Genomic DNA, 10976 nt, shown 5'->3' with positions numbered 1-10976 from the left:
AATACTGTCCCAAGGGAGTGAAAATACTTTTTCTATTCATCCGCTTTCACGAAGCGATTTCAAAGCGAAAGGCTTTTAAAGCTAGTACCGATAATTTGGATCTTTTCCTATGCAACCTACTCATCCTCTGTAAAGGATCAGAACCCCTTTGGAATCCGGAAGATGCGGCACTTGGCGGTCTTCCACCAACTGTTAGCTAATCTAGCTTTCGACCGGTCCTGCTTGTTGAACGCTTGTTTCAAAAGTAATCCTTTCAGCAAAGTGCTTGGGGACGATAGGAAAAGATCATAAATCTTTCCGAGATAGAGATTCAATTAACTCACCGTGAAAGCCTATGAGGTGCACGAACCGTGACACCATACGCCCCCAGTCCAGGCTGGACGATGGTCAGAGGAAACGAATAGCAAAAATTTGCTTTGGAAACAACGGTAGTACGACGGAAAGCCCACGTCTTCTCCGGTTCTGCCATGACTTTGAAGAAATGTCTAGCTAATTAATTATTCAGGCTTGATTGTTGGTTTGCTTGTTGCATTTCTTTTTTTGCACAAAGAGGAAGAAGAATGCATTAAATCTTTCACGAAAAAGATGTCATGCCGGACTACAGTCAACCCGCCGCCCGTTGACGTCCTCTAATCAAGAGACTTTTCTTATTTCGCACCATTGACTGTGGCAGCTGTTGGCTAACTTTTGTGCTATCTTTAGCTGTAAAATGGAAGCACCGGTGAGTGAATGAGGTAAAGAAGCATTAAAGCTACTTAAGATACTGCCATTGGAAACGGATAGAAGACCAGTGCTCAGACGGAACGCCCGTTACTGCAAATAAGTGCGCGAGTAAGGCAAAGTTCGCAAAAACTATTCAAGAAAATTGCCAGCGTGTCGCTCTCCAACTAATTCCTGCTGTCCAAGGAAGCTTTACGAACAACTTGGAGCAGCAACTGGATATGCTGAACTGGACCGGAAAGCAAAGCGGGAAGAAGATCAAACGCACCAACGTTGGTCGCCTCGTGGGCGAAGTGAAATCCAGTGAAAAGCGCTGCGATAAATGCGTCTGTTGGAACATTTCTTACGTGCCTTTGCACTGCTTTCAGGTGCAATTCACTGTCCGGAGATAATTCATTTTCCCTAGTATAGCTGCTTACTATGAAGAAAACTTCCTTATCAAGTTTTACTTTCGGTTTTGCACCAAATTGAATCACCGAAGGCAAAACAAAAGCGAAAATTGAAGCAATTGTGTCTCGTTTTTGTGAACTGATATATTTATATTATCAACAATGGAAGTAACAATTCCAAGAGCTATAATACACATAAGTTAGCAGCATTGCTTTGCCAAAATCCGATCTTCTGTAGTTCATACTTGAATGTACATTGGGTTTCATAGAAACGAATTGACCTTCTGAATCACGTCCACTGTATATGATGGAACTAATGTGGCAGAAAATGAGAAACAGATAATGTCCCTACGGAGCCCACATGCTCCCTGTAATAGAGAGAGACGAATCTTGCCATCCATGGCGTAATGCTCAGTGAACTTCTACTTGAACTATCCTAACTCCCCGTTGCCATCAGTGACCACACCAGTGCAGTGGTCAACTCTCCGAGAGCTAAATTGGGTCAACAACACGAGGAAATCACATTCCCGGACCAACGATCGACCGTACGCGGCTTAGCAGTACCGAGAGCGGTAAGATCAGGTTTCCGGTAGCCAACCCCAAAACAGTCGCCAACATTCCGTCCGTGCTTAATCCCGGGTTTACTCCTCCTCGTTCGATTCAAGATTCCACCAAGCCGCCAGCAACGCTTCACGGTGCGTCCAAGATAGGTTCTCCCTTTCGTACGGCACCCGAAAAGGGCCGGAAACAACCCTCATAAACATCAAAACCTAAAACGAAAAATGTGTGGTACCAGCCGAAGTGGATAAAGTTTATAGGAAAAATAAAAATAGACAAACCGCCGTGGCGTGAATCAACGGACCGGACCGAAGCAACATCGCCACCTCACCGCGGTACGTGGCGTTAAGCTCGAACCAGGCCGGCGAGCAGGCAGACAGGCAGGCTCCCCGAATGACAGCCCTTTTAGACGTGATGGTTCCGACCGCGTTCACTACGTCCCCTCTTTCCCCTGTCCATTAAGCGCGGTAGCCTCGGTGTAATCATGGAGCTGCTCGCTCGCATACACGCATCGTGTGCTGCTTCCGGATGCCCGGTCACTTCGTGCCGGTTAGGTCCATTTCCTTCCTAGATTAAAATGGATGGATAACCTCGCGCTAGGATGTGAGTGTACGAACCGGACCCAACCACGAGGGCCTCATGGCAAGTAAGTGCGATTGTGTGTTCTTTGATCGAAGTTTATGAGCCGATGCGGTCCAGCCACGTGGCCCGGTAGTCCTGGTGGGTCCAACTTAATTTTTTGATAATTTACACACCACGGCCACCGGACTCAGACTCAATCCGTTTTCCTTGGTGTTCTTCGGCGAGTTCTTTAATGAACTTCTGTCATATTTTAAACCCCATCCAACCGACGACCAGTAGCCGGGTCAATCGTTCACTTCCGCACCGCTGATCCCATCTGCCGGGCGATTCCGAGCTACCGAGTGGACCGCAATATGGTGCTGCTCGTATATTACGGGAAATTGAAACTCGATTGGTTCGAAAAAAAAAGGTGAAACAAAAAAAATACATCGAACGCTTCCGGTAGCATTCACTCAATCATTTACGAACTTCGAACGGTGTTATGTGGTGCTAGGAAGGTCGTACCGTAGCGCACCGGATGTGCATTTACCGCGCGGATGTGGCAGAAGACCACCACACCATCCAATTGTCTGTGGAAATTTTTTTTCGTTCGAAAACCGTGGACCACCGCCAGCAACTCACGGGATTCCTAAATGTATTTTCCACAAAATACCGCGAAGGGAAAGTGGTATCGGTACTAAGCCGGGGATATTTCAGTAAGGTGCACCGTCATAACCACGATCGATTTATTCCGCTCGAGGGACACGTGGTATCTGTACAGACTTGGCCAGAGTATGCCTTGGTATCGCGCGCTGGATAAAGCGAAATCGGTTCCGACGAAGTTTCTTAAAATAATTAAAAACTTGTAAGAATAATGGATTACGACCCCTTTGCGCATCGACATGATTTCAGCGTTATGGGTAAGATGAGTCGCTTCATAAATGAGAAGCGATTATATGAGCGGCGGTGATGCTTCAAGCTAGACGTTCACTTTATGAAGATATTGCGCGCTACTGGAAATCGTTCTCTCGGCGAACTGTTTACTCGGCAATATTACGCTGGCTGTAAATTTTGGTAGCGGGCTTCGTTAAATATTTGGACAGAGTCCGGAACGTTTAGCGAAGAGTTCAAAGAACTTCTCTCAACCTCTGATTTCAATTTTTGAAAATGTTTTACGAGTGTGCAATTTTTTTTATGTTGTTGTGAGAGCAACCCAACAAGCTTCCGTCCACCAGATCATCCTGTAGGATTTTTTTAATTAACTTGATTTCAATTCACATGGATGGCGCCCTGCGTGGCCGGTACGATATACCCCGTTGAAATTACACTCGCGCATCGTCGTTATCATCGTCATCCGCATCATCATCGTCGGGGCTCAGGGCTCTCGCTAATTGTGTGGAATGTCGAGATTATAGCAGGAAACACAGATGGATGTTCCAGCCATCCAATACACATTACCGCTCGGCCGGACACAATAATCGTGTGTCCATAATTTGTTTCCTCGTGCCGTGACTGTACATTTGATTGCGCGATGACACAAACCGTTCCTTCGCTGACTGACCACCTGGTACCCCGTTTCGGGTACGCGATTATGAAGATTGATGTTGTGTTAATGAATTAAGCCCACGCAACCAATTCTGCATGGTTCCGCAGCGGACATTCTAGCAGCAGAAACTACGCAGAAGCGGACGAGACGGAATTTGGTGAAGAAATTCTGCTGCCCGTACATCAAACTATCCGGAGATAGCAGAATGGTCAGTAAAACTCGTTTGCCAGCGAAATTCGAAATGCAGTTGTTCATGTTGTATGTAAAATACCGAAAAGTACATTAAAGAAGAGGTAGCCCTTCCGTTCAATGCGATTAAAGTGCAGACAATTATGAAACGCTTCAGGGCGTATACGGATAGAGTCGTACTCTGTAATGGTAGCGTAATAGCAAATTGATGAACCGAAAATAGACTCCTTCCCATTTGGCGCATATGCACGAATCAGACGTTAATGCATTCTAACGTTTTTTGCCGAACCCCCATGTACGAACAGTCACCAGCTACTCACTAATGGAGCGAATAATTCGGTTGCCGGTTTCGCGAAAGAACCACGCCCAACGGCAGGCACCACTTATGCGTGAAAGCAAATCTCCCGGTCGGTATTCACTTTCACATCAGGGAGCAACCACCAGGCAGCAGAAACCACGCTGAAAGCTCCACCGATGCACTGCCAGACGATGATCGAGGTACCGGGTTATCATCATCCGAGCTAACCGAGTGCAGCTGTCGCCTTTCATCGGTTTCTTTTGTCGCTCAAGTGGTCCGTGAAAGATAAATTTTTCCATCGTTCCACGGTACCAAGGTGCTTAAGGGGGGAAGGGGATGCCCACCAAATTCACTCGACGGAAGCCCGAGGTTACTCCCTTACACCCGTTTCGTTTCTGCTTGAACCTTAGCTTGAAAGGTGCCATTTATGCGCTTCATTCTGGATCCACCAGCCCGCCCGTCCAGATTCTACTGGTGCTTCTTTGGTGCAGGTAGATCTATTTCATGCGCCACAGATCCTAGACTTACCGGAAGATTGCTATTCTCAAAAACCAACCCTCAGCGCATAAAGTATGGATGCCAAAACAGCAAACCATCCTAGGGGTTTTATCGTCGCTAAAGCAGCCGGAGAATTCCCGCCAGTGCCCGTTACCGATCAAAGCAGATTCAAGAACAGTCAACGAACGGGCGGACGACCAGCAACCGGATGCAGACAGCAACGGATTCATGTGCTTTCCAAGAGGTTCGCCGCCTTGCACCTCATCTCGTTTTCTCAGCCAACTGCACTATTTTCCTGTTGACATTTACCAGAGCTTCCGCGGAGAGGTCGTTTGAATAGAGATCCTTCAAGACACCATAAGTACCTTGAGTCGATAAACTTCATCCCTTCATCTGTACTGGAAATGGCGTTGTTCGCAGAGAAAGGTGAAAGGAAAGCGCCAACTTACCAACAGCAAACGAACAGAACACACACACCCACCCACACACAGGAACACCTCACATAACTCATGCAACTGGCGTTTTGCTGCAGAAACTCGCTGGGAGAAGTGAATGTGTGTGTGTGTGTTACACATGTTTATTGAAAGTGTCCATCGTGTGGATATAAACAAGCTTTATCTTACTTCTACCTTCAAGCGGATCTTCAGTCTCCTTCACCTTCTTTCCTTTATTTTTATCGCTTCTTTTTGTTTGCATTCTCTGTATTCTTTCTTTGGATTCTTTGGAAACCGAACACCATTGTCAACACGACAGTGAATGCTGGAATGGTTTGGAAAAGAAAAAGTTGCTACCACGACAAACTTAGTACCAACAATGCGTCTGTCAGTTCGTGGGAACTTCCGACCGCATTTTTGGAAACAAAATACACCGCAACGGTCTGGTTGGAACGAGCACCGGCATATGGATTTAATTATGACGATAATATGCTGCTGCAAATGTTACGGAAAGTTTGAGGAATAGTTTGATTGAAACGTCATTTCCGGGACTTTTCCGTCGGTGGATCTTTCGCTTTGGCAAGCGCGCAGCATGCGGGCTGAACAGTGTTTACATTAAACATACAGTGACTCCTCCTCTTGGTGCTGCAACAAAGTTGTTTTTCTTTACTGTTTGTGCTTCAGAATACATTTCGGTTCCTGCTACTCGGCATTCCCTCTTTTCATACAGCATGCTTATGCTTTGCTCTTTTGCAGGTGATTATGAACAGGAAAACCACAGCAGGCCGGCTGCCCAGCCTCTTCAGATGTGGTTTCTATGGCGCACTACCGAAGGGGAAAACTCCATTGCCACCGCATCATCATAATCCGTAATTACCCGTAGCAGCAGCCCCGGAGAGTCGAGGGCCACCATTAGCAACACCGAGCGGGCCCGGGGGTTGGTGTAAATGAATCTTCCTCTAGCGTGTACATTAACCAGGCCATAAGGACGATAAAGCACAGCAACCGGCACAGACCATGGGGCACTCGTTTGGAAAGTTTTCTTTCTCTTTTCCGTTATTAGCGACAGGAATGGCCGACCAAACGATGCATCCTTAGCGTTCTGCACTTTCCCCTGCGTGGAGTATAGTGGCGCTGTCTCTGCCAGGCCTTGCCCGTTGAGGCAAAATTTTTTATAGGTCCATCGAGTGGTCCCATCGTCATCATCATCATCATCATTATCAACAACATCCTCATCATCTGCCGGGCCCGCAAATTATGTCAGTTGAGTCTCGATGGCTCGATGGTTGATTCTGTTATGTATAATTAGCAGCCCTGTTGCTAGAAGGTAGGTTGCTTATCGTGGACAGCGCACCTGAAAGTGGAACCGTACTGGAGTAAGCGTTGGAGGTATCGTTGTGGATTAAAACAGGTGGGATGGGAATTAGCAGTACAAAACGGTATTCAGTGGCGAGCCTAGCCCCTCTAACGGAAGGAAGCCTGAATAGCGCGCTATGCAGGATTCTCCGGATATCTGATTTCCATGGAAGAAGATTGTAAATTCCAGACAATGATGGGGATCATAACTATGGGTCCGTGCATTCTCGTCGATGGAATGACCTGTTTTGTAAATGTACCATACCATTCTAACCGGCTCGCCGCTTGGAACCGTTTAAGTAAATCAAATTAAATATTAAAACCATTTGCAGAGCCGGCCACTAAACCGGGTGGCTTCGTTTTTGCAAGAAAAATGACCGACATCGGCAGTGGTTGTACTATTGCATACTTAAAGAGATAGAATATCTGGTTTCAAAGCTGTTTCACCGTAAGTTCGATGTAGTTTAAGCGAGATGGATAATAAATTCCCCTTACTTTAGCCTCGCCTTCTTACTGGGGTTGCTAAGTAGACTCATCCGGCTCAGGATAGGATGGATCGAATTGGCGGGCATTGCTTCTAGTGTGGATTATCTCATCAGCTTAACAGCTCCAATCTGAGCCCCGTACCGTTTCTCTCGAAGATATCGTGATGTCTGATTTTTATGGCCCCGCCTGTGCGACCGACCCGAAAACCTTTTCTTCTTTACACTTTTTATCGTCGAATTGAAAAGCCTGCGATGCCGTATCATGGTATCCGGCATCATGGATCGATTTCGTACGCCGGGATCGTGATCCATGCTAAGCACGTGGCATCAATCATCTCAACGTACCCAGTGATCCCATCGAATCGTCGAGCGTACTTCTGTGCGAAGCTCTGTTTATCAATGCATTCCATCACCGGCAGCAGTAGGTCAAAGTGGCAATTTTCCTTCCTCCCGGTGTACGCAATGCGGGTAATATCGCGCGGGGGAAAAAAAAAGGACGAAAGAAAATCCGTCAAGTCAGCACCGTCATGCTCATGTTCTCAACCCACCATATTTCCCGTCATATGCTCGCACGATAAGGCTCGTTGGCCTCGTGGCCGTCGCGTCACAGGATGCCGAGCAGACTTTTCCCAGACGACCGTCGACCCTGAGCAGCAGTGAGGGGGGTTTTAAAAAAAAATCACACACCACCCGGCGGAATGTATTTTGCAATGATACTTGCACATAAATCACACCTCGTTCGTTCACTGGGTCGCTACGCCAGCAGCCGCAGCGCGGTCGCCAGTGGACCAGCCGTACCCGGTGTGACCGTAAACCAACGCTACGTGAGTTGACTGTGTCCACGCGTTGAGCGCGTGACTAAGCTCGAAAAGCTTCTTCCATCCATCAGCCAGCCAAGTCTGTTCGGTTGGAATGTTTTCGGTTGCTGCATGCTTGATGAGAAACCAACCAACGGTTGATGATGTGCCTGCTGTGATGTTGGTTTCATTTAAATTGACAAACTTTGCTTTTGCTCTCGGTGCAATTGTTTCGAGTAGAATTTCGCATTTGGAATCTGCATTTTTTTTTGAAAAAAAATATTTGTCAAACATTTTGGTCACCATCATGCCGGGCACTACGAGTGAAAATCTCACATACACAACGCTTCGAGAGAAACGCTGATAGCTGTTGCTGAGTGCAAAATCCATACCACAACCAACCTGCCATACGTTTCGATGGAAACGAATATATACACACACATACGAGCGTGCGTGCGCGTGCGTGTGCACTAGAAGTAATTGAAATGCAGTAAAAAGCGACAGGCGAATCCATGTAAATAAAAATCCCATATCATATTCCCGATTTTCCCGAAAAAAAAACAAAACATAAAATTCACTGCATCTGAACCGTGACATCTGGAAGGCTGGATAATGCATATGCAGTACCCTACCTTCCCGGAGCAATGCGGTGTCTGAGCTAACTGATAAGTGGAGTTGACTGTATGGTTGTTGCGTAAAACAAAGCTATTCGACTGTTACGTTAGCAATCGTCATGAAACATTAACATTAGATAAATATCAAGAGCCGCCGAGCGCGTCTGGTAGGAGAAAGAAATTCAAATTCATTATCATAACATGTAGCGAATGAATGGATGTCTTATGTACCGATGGTTCAGCGAATAACACATCTTCGTACCCGAATTTCAATGGGTCGATGACCAAGCAGTTTATAGCTCATATTGAATGGCGAATGTGACAAGTTATTGTATATACCGGACCGCATATGCATTCGTAGCTTCTCCACAATTCAAAGCAAATCCGACCCTCGGTGTGATGGTAGCAGGAAATTTAGGCCGTGACCAATGTTCGCATTTCGATTGAATAAACGAAACATAGAGTACGCATAATTCAATACGAGTTTCAAGACGAGTGTTAGAAGTAACGCTGGGTGTGGTTGACTAAAAATATCAAATAGAGCTTTTCGAAGAAATAAGAACAAAATAAGCTAGCGGGCGTATGTTGTGCGCTTTCAGATAATGAGGACTTTATTTACGAATGCCAATATTTTGATATCCTGTTGAGTATTATGGTACCGTTTATAGATCGAACGATTTGCTCGATAAATGATAGTATGTAACAAATCATTTACTGATATGCTGCTGATATGAGAATATAGTAAAGAATTCGTTAAAGTTTTTTTTTCTTGAGAAATTATTTATCTTAATGAATGATGGTCGACGAGTTAAACATTCAATGTAGTTGCTTTTTTTTACGGTTATTCCATAGAAGAAATTTAAAGAAAGTTATAGCAAATCAAACAAAATCTCTAATGTTACCACACAACCGAACCAATAAGCAACCGTTATAGATGATCAAACCGAGCCTAATCTATTCGATAGATACAGAAGCCGTAAACATAATTTTATCTCATAAGTTGCATTTCGTTAACTCATCTCAAACTATCTAGCTTGAACAACGAAGCTCGGAGGCGTTTCATATAAATCCGTTTTAATCATCTCCACACTACCCTTGATGATAGTTCACTATTGCGCCTGGTTTATATGTTGAAAATTGTACAAAAGCGCGTATTTGGAGGTGCGATCAAAAAGTAGTGGACTGGTACAAGGAAATATATAATTGTTCAAATTGCTCTAGCAAACCGTTCTACTAGATGATATGCAATAACGGCAAAAGATGACTTACCATCCAGTAAAAAAGCGGTAAACTCAGAACCAAAACGTCCCACTCCGAATCAATACACCGCCACTGCAACACAATGTGAGACGATGGGAAATTTGTGAATTTACGCTGGTGCAGACGATGCTTGCACTGGAGAATCATTATCTAAACTAACACAACCGAACAGGGTTTGAACATTACGAGTACCATTTCGATAGCGGCACTTTTTAACAGCATGTCAAATTACTAATACCGACCAACGATCCGCGGTGTGAAAGGTGTGATGATCGTTTTCTAAAATCTGTCTTGAAGTTGAAGAAATAAATTTGCCCCTCAAGCAACTCTACTGTGAAGCGTTATTAAGTTCGTCTGATATTATCTGCGGTTCCTCACTGCGGTAAGTGCGGCCACCTCCACCAACCGTTCACATCAATGGTGCAGGTAGCCGAAACCAAATTCATGCCGAATCAAAAACCACAAATATTCACACTGTACTCCTCGAACGCTCATTGAATAGTTGGTCTAAACCATTTTGCAGCTATCCCAAACCCAAACCGAAAACCGAATTTTTGGTTGGTCTCTACCTCGGAAATGCTCTCAACTGTGGTTTTGGTTTTCCTAACGATGAATAGTTCGTTCCAAATAGCAATTTTATGATACACTTTTATGGCCACCGGTTTATTCATCGAATTGACACATGCTACCGGGATGTCCGTTCAGTTATACGCACGTTTACTCTTTTTATGATGTACACTTTATGGTTTATGTTGCGGTGTGTGGCAATAGCGATGAAGCAAGTATTCTCCAGTTAGTTTATCGCTAGCAATTGATTGATTGTTATTTAAAATCCCGCCTCCTCTACTCTTCCATTTCACTGCCATTTTGTAATAAATTTCGTTTAATTCTTTCAATATGTCAATCTAAACTCGTATTTTGTCAACGAGTGTCATAGTTTCGATACAACAAGAAAAAATCCGTTTTTATTCAACGGAGTACCAGGCGCCTCCATTATCTTCAAAGAAAATTATGCGAACAACCGAAAGACATTTTGTAATAAGTTTCGTTTAATCCTTTTATTAGGTAAAGCTAAGCTGGTACTTTTTCAGCTAGTGGCTAGCTAGCTAGGTAGACAATAAGGATTCAACAAAAAAATCGTTCTTTTACATGGAGTACCAGGCGCCTCCACCATCCTCGAAGAAAGTGTTCCGAACAACCGAAAACACGAGTGCAATAAAAGCATTTGGTCTTGGTCCAACATGCAGTTCACTGGCAATAAAAGTTTAATT

The 10976-nt window shown here is 44.8% G+C and overlaps 1 protein-coding gene across 1 annotated transcript in view; it reads left to right on the top strand.

Annotated features, from left to right (window-relative positions):
• LOC125959087 (allatostatin-A receptor-like) overlaps positions 1-10015 on the top strand; it is a 59630-nt gene extending 49615 nt beyond the window's left edge. The window contains exon 5 of the transcript XR_007469752.1: positions 5950-10015. The gene's annotated coding sequence lies outside the window, so the exon portion shown is untranslated. The remainder of the gene's footprint in view (positions 1-5949) is intronic.
• Positions 10016-10976: the final 961 nt, after the last annotated feature.

Source organism: Anopheles darlingi, chromosome 2 (genome assembly GCF_943734745.1).
Source record: "Anopheles darlingi chromosome 2, idAnoDarlMG_H_01, whole genome shotgun sequence".
Taxonomy (NCBI): domain Eukaryota; kingdom Metazoa; phylum Arthropoda; class Insecta; order Diptera; family Culicidae; genus Anopheles; species Anopheles darlingi.
Note: the sequence above shows the minus strand (reverse complement) of the source record. Positions and strands in the feature narration are given on the sequence as shown.